This window comes from Cuculus canorus, chromosome 14 (genome assembly GCF_017976375.1).
Source record: "Cuculus canorus isolate bCucCan1 chromosome 14, bCucCan1.pri, whole genome shotgun sequence".
Taxonomy (NCBI): domain Eukaryota; kingdom Metazoa; phylum Chordata; class Aves; order Cuculiformes; family Cuculidae; genus Cuculus; species Cuculus canorus.
In genome coordinates, this window is record NC_071414.1 from 11740684 (window position 1) to 11753341 (window position 12658).

The following is a 12658-nucleotide window of genomic DNA, read 5'->3' on the forward strand; positions in this document are numbered from 1 at the left end:
TCCCCCTGTAATAAGCAGTGTGGTTTAGGATCTTCTCATGGGAGTAGCCGCAGTAATTGCGGCTGGTGTTGGTATCTTATAAGGCTGCTTTAAAAATGCTGAGGAAGGCTTACAAATGCATGTGGGAGACAAGGGTAACCACAATAGAGAAAGGGAGGATGGAGAAGGCATGAGATCTATTCCCATAGAAAGGTAGGTGTCATATAGAGCTGCTTGTTTTAAAGCTCCAACGATGAGATGATGCTTTGAGGCTTTATCCATCATCTTCCAGAGGTCCTGGCTGACTGGGGAAGTTCCACTAGACTGGAGGCTGGCTGATGTTGTGCCCATATACAAGAAGGGTTGCAGAGAGGATCCGGGGAACTACAGGCCTGTCAGTCTCACCTCAGTGCCAGGGAAAGTCATGGAACAGGTAATCTTGAGTGCTATCATGAAGCACACGCAAGAGAACCGGGTGATCAGGCCCAGTCAACATGGGTTTACAAAAGGCAGATCTTGCCAAACTAACCTGATCACCTTCTATGACAAAATCACTCAACTACTGGATGGGGGAAAGGCTGTGGATGTAGTCTTCTTGGACTTCAGTAAAGCCTTTGACACAGTTTCTCACAGCATTCTGCTGCAGAAACTGTCAGCCTCTGGCCTGGACAGGCGCACACTCTCCTGGGTTGAAAACTGGTTGGATGGCCGGGCCCAGAGAGTGGTGGTCAATGGAGTTAACTCCAGCTGGAGGCCAGTCACAAGTGGAGTTCCTCAGGGCTCAGTACTGGGTCCAGCTCTGTTCAATATCTTTATCAATGACCTGGATGAAGGCATTGAGTGCACCCTCAGCAAGTTTGCAGATGACACTAAGCTGGGAGGAAGTGTCGACCTGCTGGAGGGTAGGGAGGCTCTGCAAAGGGATCTGAACAGGCTGGACTGCTGGGCCGAGACCAATGGGATGAGGTTTAACAAGACCAAATGCAGGGTCCTGCACTTGGGGCACAACAACCCTATGCAGCGCTACAGACTGGGGGAAGAATGGCTGGAGAGCTGCACAGAAGAGAAGGACCTGGGGGTGCTGGTTGACAGCCGACTGAACATGAGCCAGCAGTGTGCCCAGGTGGCCAAGAAGGCCAATGGCATCTTGGCTTGTATCAGAAATGGGGTCACCAGCAGGTCCAGGGAGGTTATTCTCCCTCTGTACTTGGCACTGGTGAGACCGCACCTCGAATACTGTGTTCAGTTCTGGGCCCCTCACCACAAGAAGGATGTTGAGGCTCTGGAGCGTGTCCAGAGAAGAGCAACAAAGCTGGTGAGGGGGCTGGAGAACAAGTCTTATGAGGAGCGGCTGAGAGAGCTGGGGTTGTTTAGCCTTGAGAAGAGGAGGCTGAGGGGAGACCTTATTACTCTCTACAACTACCTGAAAGGAGGTTGTGGAGAGGAGGGAGCTGGCCTCTTCTCCCAAGTGACAGGGGACAGGACTAGAGGGAATGGCCTGAAGCTCCGTCAGGGGAGGTTCAGGTTGGATATCAGAAAAAAATTCTTCACAGTAAGAGTCATTGGGTACTGGAACAGGCTGCCCAGGGAGGTGGTCGAGTCGCCTTCCCTAGAGGTGTTTAAGGAACGGGTGGATGAAGTACTTAGGGACATGGTTTAGGGAGTGTTGGGAGCGGTTGGACTCGATGATCCAATGGGTCCTTTCCAACCTTGTGATTCTGTGATTCTGTGATTCTGTGATATCTTTGGCTTTCATACCCCTGGAACAGTGTGGAACCAGAGGCTTCAACCGTCAGTTCCTCAGGTCTCTGAAAGAAACGGGGCTCTGGCAAAGCCTCAATTCGGTTTTGAGAGATGGTTAAAACTGAGCTTCTCCTCTGCCTCTGGGCCTGCAGGGATGCCCTGTCCACCCTGGGGCTGCGCCCAAGCAACACCCCCAGTGCTTGCAAAAGGACTGGACCAAGTACCCAGCTTGTGGAGTAAGTGCTTCCTAGGGATATGGGAAAGGTGGTGCTGCTGCATAATGTGGTGCTTCCCTTTCTGAGCTAGAATTGCTTAATTAATTATGAACGAACAGAAATATCAGTATCACGGCAAGGGCTGGCTGTGACATTTCTGGCCTTCTCCACAAAGGATGCTGTGCCTTTTTTTGGGAGGATGACTTTGTGGAGTCACTTGTGATGAAGCCATCAGCTCCCTCTGCAAGCATCTTCCGTTTCTAGACCGACCTTTGCTCCTTCCTCACGCTCCCACCCAGCAAGTGCGCGCTTCAGCTTTATCTGACGGTGATGCTCCGTTGCAGAGGGGCTGCAGGAGGTCACCTGCGCTGCTCCCCTGCCCCAGGCGGGGACCCTGCTGCCCGGCTCACCCCTTTCCTCCGGGAGCTGCTGCTCCTTCCCGAGCATCGGGCTCCCTCTTGTGACCGCCGGGCACCGCCGGGGAGGATGCTCTGGTCTTGGTGGATGGGCTCGTTTTGGAGAGGGGCCCTAAATTGTCCTCTTTGTGCCAACTTTTGGGAGTAAATCAGCTCTGCTGAAAGGAGCAAAACGCCTTCTTGTGGTCCTGGTGCTCGGCAGAGGCACGACCCAGCATCGGAGCTGATGGTACCTGTTGAATTCTTGCTCAAAGCTAGAGGTGGTGACAGCAGAGCCGTGCGCGACCTGTGGGGAAGTGGCTCACTCCGTGGGATTGCAGCATCCATCCTTTTTTCAGGTCCCGTGTCTGTATTAGCCTCTTTTTACTGAGCCCAACAGCTGTCCTTGCAGTGAATTACGCTGACAGAGATCGGTGTGGGGCGGCACTGGAACTGTCAGCTGTGCTGATAAATTGCTCCTTTTTGTTATTTGTGCCTCAGCTGTGTCTCCTGGCAGCTGTTTTTCTATTTCCTGAGACCACTGTTGAGCCAGGGTGCTCTGAACAAGTTTTTGTTGCTCCTGCAGGGACTGTCACCTCTCATCAAAGACCCCAGGCCAGAGTGCAGCCTCAGCACATCCCCTTAATACAATAGGCAAAAGCTGGCTCTAATCAAGGACTTCTGCAGTCTGAGACTGCTCAGGCTGCTGCCTTTCCCAGGGCATTGCCCACCTCTCCTCCAGGCACTGGAGGGAGAAGTCTGGGGCAGAGAAACACAGCTGAGATGAACTGGGCTTTGCGCCTTCAAGATCAGGGGAGAGTTTTGATGTTATGCAGTTGCTGGATACAAATTTTGAGGTTTAGCATTCGTGGTGGACCTCCAGGCGTGATGTTCAGCTTTTCACTGAACCCAGCTGTGGCTTGGGCTCTGCCTCTGTGAAGCTCCTTCCCTCTGCTAATGCTGTGATGAAGGAGAAAGCCATTGCTTACCCTTGTGTTCGAGCAGCTATGGTTTGGCGCAGCTGCAGAGTTGGTGCAAGTCCCTTCTACCCTTACACTGCCTCAAAGACCCTCTGCTGGTGAGGGTGCTCTGCTGTTTGCTGTTGCCTGTGCAGCACCTGCTACCCCCCTGGGATGGTCTAAGCCTTGGTGTTGTCTCCCCAGGGCCTGGCAGGATGATGATCCTCCTCTTGTGAGCAAACTGCAGTCATCGGAGGGGGAGTGCAGTACCAGGGATGGGCACTGGATGCTGCCACAGACCAGGTGGCTTTATTGGCAGTGCTGTGTCTCTAGTGGAGCTCAGAGTTGAGCTTCTGGCACCAGGCTGTGATTCCTGGTATGGGCTGTTTTGTAAAGCCCCAGGTCCTGGAGTGTAGGGATTAGGTGAGAGATAAAGTTCTACATTCCTAAAAATAAATGTGCATGCGTATATGTACATTTATATATTTATATAGCTTAAGACCCTGTTACATGAGCTCAAATCACCATTCAAGGCGAAGGCTGACAAAACTCAAAGAAAAAATAAACTTGTTTGGAAAATCAGCATGATGTTTTATTTAAGGGAAAGAATATTTCCAGTGGACTAAATCCCAGTCCCTGTTTTGTTTGCAGGCCTGATTAGCCCTTGGTCATGACATGCAAACATTCACCTGGTAGTTCCAGGAGCCTGGCAGATCTCACAGGTGCTGAGACAAAAACATGATCCTGCTGCCAAGCTCTGATAACAGCCCTTACTCCTGCCTCAGCAGGGCTCTGCTCCTCCAGTCGTTCCAGTCTTGCAGCCCTCCTGTTGGCATCAGTCCTGCATGCTGGCAGGGACCTTTGGGATCTTTGACATAACAGGTTCTGCACCTCCTCTTTGGCTTTTTTCGGTGGGGGAAAGCCCTTGCAAATGAAAGCAGGGGCTTTTGCAGGTGTGTTTGTTCCTCCCTCGTTTGGTTGAGCTCTGGCACCCCTGGGGCAGGAAGCAGCTACTCACAGCCTGTTTTTAAGAAGAAATTTCAGGTGTTCGGGTATCTGCTCACTGCTCCAAAAAATGTCAGTTGTGATAATTTCTCGCCAGCCCCAATGCTGTTCTCTAGGGAACAGTCTCTGTTCCGGCGTACGCAGTGTGAGGCATGAGATGGATGTGTGCAGAGAAGGGCAGGGAGACCGTGGTGGTGGAGGCGGCAGAAGAAATCAATCATGTCCCATCCAGAGAGCGCAGTCACACCTCTTGTAAGAGGACTGCGTGTGTCTGTTAGAGATCTCATTCTGGAGCTCTAAGGGGGTCAGTTGTCTTTATTTGGAAACCTGTCAGTGGGAAATAAAGTAGCTATCTCGAGTCAGAGAAGGTAGTTTCCTGTTCTTCCTGTGTGCAGGACTCTGTCCCTGGGTATGTTGGGAGGTATCAAACCAACATTACCAGGAATAATTGGTACTTTAGCAGTGCTGAAGACCAGGGAACTTCCCCACTGGCTTGTGAAAGCTGCACAGTCTGGCTGTGAGGGGCAGTGGGGTGACTGTGCCCTGTGCCTGGGACTGTACTGACCACAGCTGGTGACACTGGGACTTGTTTGTCATGCCAGAGGTCTACTGTTTGACTTCCCTATTACAATAGCTGTATCTGGTAGGGTTTTTTTTAAAGCAGGACTTTGCTGCAGTCCCTTCTCTCCTCTTTCCCCCCGCAGCAGACACTGCAGAGCTGTTCTGGAAGGCAAACAGCAAAGCAGCTGGGGTGGCTCCTGGGCAGCTGTGCTGCTGCTGCTATACAGAAAAAGCAGGCTGTGGGGTTGAGGGGGAGGTTTCAGGGACCTCTGTAGCAAAGAGGTTCCAGTGTTACACTCCTGTAGCACGCGGGCCATGTTCTGCTGCTTAATTTGATTTTTGTGGTGATATTGTGGAGGAAGTATTAATGAATTTCCTTCTCCCTTTCTGGAAAATGGAAGTCAACATAGGACGGGGATAGAAGAGAATGTAAGGAGCAGATGATGCTACACATAGAGAGAGAGAGCTATTTATGTGGATGTAGACAACCCTTGGGGTGGAAAAGCTGTTTTATCAGCTCAACTTGGAGTGGAAAGAGCTGCCGCAACTGCATGTACCTTCTTGCTACAGAGAATGTGAAAGCATTTCTATTACTCAAATAGATTGGGGAACCATGACACTTCTTGCATTGAGTTAAATTCAGTAAGTTGAGCCTCTTGGGGCAGTGAAGGTTAGCTGAGCCAACCTGCATGCAGTTCAAACATTCTGTCAGTGAAACCTCCCCTCCAAAGCAGATCCGTGCTGCTGAGAGGAGGCTGACAAGGTGTAATTAGAGACAAGCCTTAACCCCTGCTCTTAGCAAATGAATAATCTTGAGTGATGATGGTTTGTTAATAAGAATGAAGTGAAAAGCACTTGAGCTCCTCTGCTGTGCTGTGGCTCTGTCCCGGCTGCTGGAGAGGTGATGGAAATGTGAGAAGCAGAGAGGACTGTGGGGCCTTCTTGTTTAAAAAAGGACAGCTATGGGGTCAGTGAGAGGATGTCTAGGGTAGAGGAGCAGCCTCGGAGTAAAGCACTGTGCCAGCAAGCAGGAAAGCTGGGCTGCTTGGGACAGTGAGAGACTCGCTGACCTCCCAGGGAATGGTGACCTCAAAGGGTTTTGCTGCATTTTCTGTTCTAAAGGTAAAGGGCAGCCGTTGTGCCCAATGCTGAGACTGGGAATAAAAATAAGCTAAAGCCTTCCTGCCGAATCAGCCCTAGGGGTTTTGTGGCCGTGGCCTTTCTCTAGCAATAGGAGAAGGTCTTGGGCACCAGGCATATGGATGAAAGCAGACATGAAGGTCATGGGAAGACCGGAGTCCAGGGTGCACTGTTTTAGGACATGACTGTGGGTAGGGACCTCTCTGCCCAGCTGTGGCATCCCTGTGGCATGAGCAGGGGCTGAGGGGAGGCAGGACAGTATGGACCCACAGACACCCCTCCAGCCTTGCTCTGCTGCTTTCAGGGCACATGTGTTTGTGTTATTGAAGCCTCGTTGCGCCTGTGCTTCATTGCAACTTAGAAACAGAAGAAACAGCATTGATCCATGGGTTATAGAATGGTTTGAGCAAATACACTTGCTGCAAGGCTCTCGTTGTAGGGCTGGAGACTATCTAACACTTTGGCTGCACAAACACCCTGCCCCAGTGCTGTGCCTGCTAGGTGAGATAAGGTCACTCTGTGCTATCTCCTGCCCCTGTAAAGCTGGTGCAATCCAGCCATTGCGTGTTAATTGGCTTTGGCAGAAGCTTTAGCTCAAAAGCTGCTGTCTGCTTTCCTTCCTAGCCTTTAGCACTTTGTACCGTGCTTGTTCCATGCCTAGCCCAAGGCTTCTGCTCAACCTGCTGGAAAGGCAAGGCAGGAGAGGGGTGTAAAGCTTAACTGATCCTTGTGAAAGATTGATTGGTGCTGCAAACTGCTCATAAGTCTGTTTGTCCTGCTTACCACCTAAATAGTCTGATAATCTAGTCCTGTTACTGCTCTCTGGCTTGATTTGAGTTTCTTTGGAGGTAATGCTGTGAGGTTTTTCCTTTCATCGTTTCTGGAATTGTCCTGTACTTGTCTGAGTCATGTTCTGTGGGTCTGTAATTACCTGTGTTGCCTACACACCCATTAAGGGATTTTACATGTTAATCTCACAAGATCTACTGTTCCTTTTGATGTTTTCATCTCCCTGGCTGCCTGTAACCTCTGCATGCAATGTGCTGGGTTAACTGCAGGGCGAGTAGAGATGAGGACAAGCATTTCTCCCTGCTGCTCTCTCCCTAACTCATCCTTATCTCTGATCCCCAGCTGTGCAGGGAGGCTTCCAGCACCCAGGTGAGGCATCTGGACCATCACTGAACTGTGGGGCCCTCGGCATGGGCGCTTCAACACAGTTTCCCATGCACTGGAGAGTAACGAATGGTTCTGCATCAGTCATGTAAGTTTAACTGGACATTTATTTTATAGTACCTCTACGTTTAAAAACAGACAATCTGTTATATACTTTGGTCAGGGATTGTTGTAATGAGTGAGCATCACGCTGTGAATTCAGCTTTATCGGTGAGAGCTTTACCAGGTCAATGCTGCATGGGTGCATTTCAGTTCTATAAAATCATATATTATATAGTTTACTAGTTGTAGAACTAAATCTAACCAAATTTACTCAGTTTTGGTCTATCTAAAGTAAATATCTCTTCAGGGGGTTGCTTGATAACCAAACCAATCGCATCAGATTAAAGGAAAACCCCCACTTTGTTACCTAAATTCTTAAAATTTAAGACTCATTAATGGTAGAAATGCACATACAAAACGCAATATTTTTTATTCTGTTTAAAGAAATTTCTGATTAAAGAAATCAGAAATCAGTTATTTGCCCACTTTATTCCATCTGCAGCTACTCACTAAATTCAAAATTAAGTAGTTTAGATCAACACATTCAGAAGATATTAAACTCATTTACTATTTTTGGAGGTGGGGATATTGCTGAGATGTAATTACAAACCCACCTGTATTTGAAACAGATTTTCTCTCTTGTCAAGTGTTAGACACATTAGTTTGTTACCCTTTGTTATAGAAACAGGCTTTACAACACACCTGTTATGTCTAGACACATCTATAAGGGATTAATCAAATTTTTTTTACAAAAACCTTAATTTTCCACTCCAAGGCAGTTATAATACAGTTTTCCAAAAATGTGTGAATTTTAGTCCTGATTCAAGGAATATCCATCATTAGGCTGGTAGAGGGATGCACAAATCAGACTGGCACCAGCTGTACTTTTAAACATGTGCTTGAAATTCTGCTCATGCTCACCCCCTAAACCGGTGCTTGCAGTTTTCACTACTCTCAAAAGTCAACTACCCATGTACAGCATAAAATGTGGACTGAATATAGGAGGCAGAGTAAAGAATCATTAAACCCTGCACAATGCAATTCCACAGCCATCTCGCCTTGCCCTTGGAAGCAGGGTATCGCCAAGTTTTACTAGCATTTGTTAAATAAGCATTATTCTTGTACCACCATTTATTCTTCCAGTGTGACCCATACTTGGGGAAAATGCCTTAGGAAGATAGTTTGATGCTTTTGGCTTATAACACATTGTGGGAATATAACAGAAGATTGATAAGGAGGATTGCAGACACGCTCAACTGACTTGCAGCTGGGATGTAGAGAAACACTGACATGGTACTAATCATTGCTTAGTCTTGTGTGCTTGAGGAGTACAACCTTTGTGTTTAGGTAACACAGACCTGTGACAAACTCAGAGGCACCCTAGTAAACATCCTTGAGATTCCTGCCCGGCTGTAGGGAAGATCAAAACACTGTAGAAACTGATGCCTGTGTGAATCCCCGATCCATGGGCAAATCCAGGAGGTTTGGTATTGTTCTGTCTAGCAAGAATGGAGCCCTGCAGAGCCACTGTTCCCACTTAGGGGCCTCTGCCTTGGTATTGCTTTGGAGATCCCCCTGTTCAGGAGGTAATGGAAATAACCCTTTGCATTTCATCCATGCTTTGAGGCTATTCCTGCATCCTACCTGTGTTGGCTCACGTGTCAATAATGTACAAAGCTCATTAAAGCACACAATCATTACAGTACCACAGCACACTGCCTTCTATGGAGCATTTGGAGTCCGCTGCGCTGATAAAGCACAAACCGAGAGACATAATATACATCTACTCTAAGGCGCTTTTAAGAAATGAGGGAAAAATCCTAGAGAACAGGAAAAAGACAGGAAGGAGGCTTTAACTGCAGTATTACTAGAAGTACATGCTTAGAAACATAACTTTGAGTGTTAAAGCAGATCTTGTTCAATTTTTTATTAATCTGTGGACATTCCCCTCCAATGAAACAATTGAAGCAACTTTTCTGAACAGCCTGTGAATCAGCCACTCGTGCCGAGCAGTCTGTGACCGGTCACAGCGACTGTGTAGGCTCTGCTCTGGGTCACCCAGTCCCCTCGCACACAGGACCTGCAGCCCACCGTGGCCCCTGCCATGGTGAAAGTAAGAGTTGCTCTTTTCTGATACATTAACACCTTGAAAATGGTGTTATGTGAGCAGAGTGGGTGTGTAATCCCACCTACGCAGCTGAAAAAGACCCTCAACTCTTGCTTAAGTGTTACCAATGCACTTTGCTGTGCTCACCACCCCACCCGTAGTGCCAAGAGCATAATGCAGTTTGAGAACAAGCTCCCTTTGACTTGTACCCGTTATTTCTTAATAGCAAATGAATTGGTGGGAAAATTACTTGCTAGAAGTGATATAGAAATTAAGGACACGGTTTTGTATCTATCTGCGTGAGGCAAGGAAACATGCCAAGTTCTGCACAGGCTCCTGAGAACTAAATGAGCATCCAAGTGCTCACAGTATCAAAGCAGCATCAAAGGATCTCTAGAGATGAGCAAGCTTCATAAACAAGCATAAACAAAGAAGCTCAGGGATGTCTGAGAAAGCTCATCAGTATATAAATAGTTCATTTTGAAATCCTCTATTATAAAACACCATCAGAAAAGGGCTGATGTGTGAATGGTGAGGTTGAGGTCTCTTGTGATTATCAGGGATCTAAAAGATAACAGGGGATTGCAGTGTAGGGCATCTGCAGTGGATAATACAGCTGTACTGGGAAATAAAGCCCAGGAATGGACAGTGTGGTCCTGGGCAGGGTGGCCAGAAGTCTGGAGAGTCAAACTTGGCACTGTAAGGCACCACAGGCTTTTCTTGCCATTCTCTAGGAGAATCTAACCAAGCTGGAATCATTAATCTCTCTCCATGTGGCAATTCAGAACCTTTTGAGTCACTTACACCTGAACCATGTCCCGATTGCTGAAGAGCCCTTTCAGAGCACAGATGTTGCTACAGCACTCTGGTAACTTATGGCTGTCACAAGATATTGCTAATATTTCTTGCATGAGAAAATAATAACATTTGAAAGTTGCACCTTGCCTTCTCCAGCATAGAACAGTGCTTTTCTAGTCCTTTAATTCTCTCCCTCAGTGTTTCACTGAAATCTTTCTCCATCAATTCCCCAATCAAAACACTTCATCACCTGCACTGGGTGCAGTGGTTGCCCATGCTGATACCAGCCAGCACCTGATGTGACTGCTGCAATGTCAATAGTGAAATATCAGAGGATTCTGCCCTACACCACCTCTTCAACCAGCATTTCTGGCTTTAAACAGCTGTAATGAACCAGAGAACCAGAACAGCTTACTTTTCTTTGCCCTCTGAAACACAGTTTTTACCTAGGTTTCCACTTATGGGTAGAAAGACAGTGCTCAGCACTTCTCTCATCAGTCTTAAATACATCCCGAACAGACAGAGTGGAAAATTGTCTTAAACCCTTTGGCATCCACTTGCTGTCAGTTGCATGTCAAGTCAGGAATAAAAACTGGCAACTGGCTGTAGATTTCACAGTTATGCAGCAGGATTTGTGGAGCTGAATTTGCAGTTCAGTTCTTGGCTTCAGCTGTCACACCATGTTCCTCCAGTGATGAGCATTCATGCCACAGTGAGGCATTAGAGTTGTCAGATATCCAGAGCTTACAGAAATAACTTCATTTTTGAATGGACTGTCTCTTCTGGTATGAATAATCAGACAGAACAACATATAAAATATTTGACATGTACTAGGAGTCCATACAGTCTCTGATGCATAAAAATATTTGGACTATTTCAAACTCCATTTAATGCTTTTCCAGAATAGTTTTGCAGAATAGTTAATTATGAGTTCTAGAATTAAGCCATGCAATCCTTCTTTCGTTATGGTTTAATGCTATTTCTTTTAATGGAGATTGTGAAAGCCATTGATCAAATACTTCTCAGGGACCTCAATATAATGCAAGAATTAACTAAATGTTAACAGAGGACAAGGTATTAAAGCTTTGCTATTGATAGTTATTCCCAAGGCTCAACTACAATTTGGCAGTACAAGTAGATCAGAACTATCTTTCCTATCTATATTGCAGACAAGTAGCCATTTATCCTTGCAGTTATACCAAACTCTGGTAGTTTGGCACAGAATCGCATTGCTTGTGTAGTCCAGAAGAGTCATGAAGTACAAACAAAGCTGCACTGCTTTGGCTGAAGTTCCACCCAACAGTGGGTAAAGAGGAGCATGCAGGCTTGGTCACTGCGTGTGACCCACCTGCATCTTCCTAAGCACCTGCAATTCTTGTACTAAGGATTTTGGAGCTTCCCAGCCTATTCCCTTTAGCATCTGAGTTTAGGCTTGTTCGTGAAGTTGTCTAACTCATTCCAAACTGCTGATGCCACCTGCCTCTATAACAAACTGTGACAACAAATTCCAGATCTTCTGCTCTAAATTATTTTAAGCCACTCCCATTTGTATGAGTGACTGCTCATTCTAGTATTGTGGGATTTGGTGGCCACCAGTTTTGTGCTTGCCTTATCCACAGCTTCATGATTTTGTAACTCTCAATCATGTCTCAGCCAAGGAGATCACTGCAGCATTTTCAGGAGGAGCCATTACAACACACAACCTTATTTTGCAAAAAAACCCCAATAAAATAAAATTGCAAGACTCATCTTCAAATATAAAATATGACAAGGGAAACAGCATTAGTCATAGTAGACACAATGACTTGTCAGCAACAGCTATGTGTTACTGTCAAACTGAGATCACGCTCTCTTATTCCAGCTCAGCTTATACATTTGAAAGGGGAGCGCGCACCTACTTCAGAGCAGGAAATGCTTTAAAATTCTGGGATGAAATCCCAGTGCCACTGAAATAATAATAATTAAAAAAAATAAAACCCAAGATTTATTTTTAAAGGTACCTTGTGTAAAGTACAAGAAAACAGTATTGCTTGTTCAACACAAACTTCTGTTTGTGTGCCAACTTTAGGCAAAAAGTTATGGGCACATGTTTAAATACATTCCCTTGGTTCATTTTTCTGTCTAGCTCGCTAATAAACTCTACAGGTGATTCACGTGCGATGCCTTGATCTTCTTTCAATTATTTAAATATAAAAGTATTCCAATACGCCATATTCCAGTTCTATATTCTAGTACCTGTGCTACTGCAGCCTTTCTGGGTAAAGGATTGCTGTTCTAACCTCAGGGGTGATATCTGCACTGTACATATGTGAGTAAGTCAGCCTCCCGACTGAAAAATCGGCTCTAGGAGACAGAACTTCAAAAATTCACCCTCCCTACTTACCTCAACCAAAGATTTTTGTCTCAGGTTTCTGGTTTGCTAGTTTAAAACACAGCTTGGGTTGGCACTAAACCATAAAGAATAGTGGATAAGAAACTGTATATTTTCTGACAGGTCATTGAGCCGGAGCCTAACATGCTCATTTTAACAGCTCATTTGTG

General features: G+C 46.4%; 1 long non-coding RNA gene across 1 annotated transcript; it reads left to right on the top strand.

Annotated features, from left to right (window-relative positions):
• Positions 1-6529: 6529 nt before the first annotated feature.
• On the top strand, positions 6530-12320 carry LOC128853579 (uncharacterized). Its single transcript, XR_008452174.1, has 3 exons — positions 6530-6845; positions 7129-7258; positions 8356-12320. It is a non-coding gene; the product is annotated as an uncharacterized LOC128853579 (long non-coding RNA).
• The last annotated feature ends 338 nt before the right edge of the window (positions 12321-12658 follow it).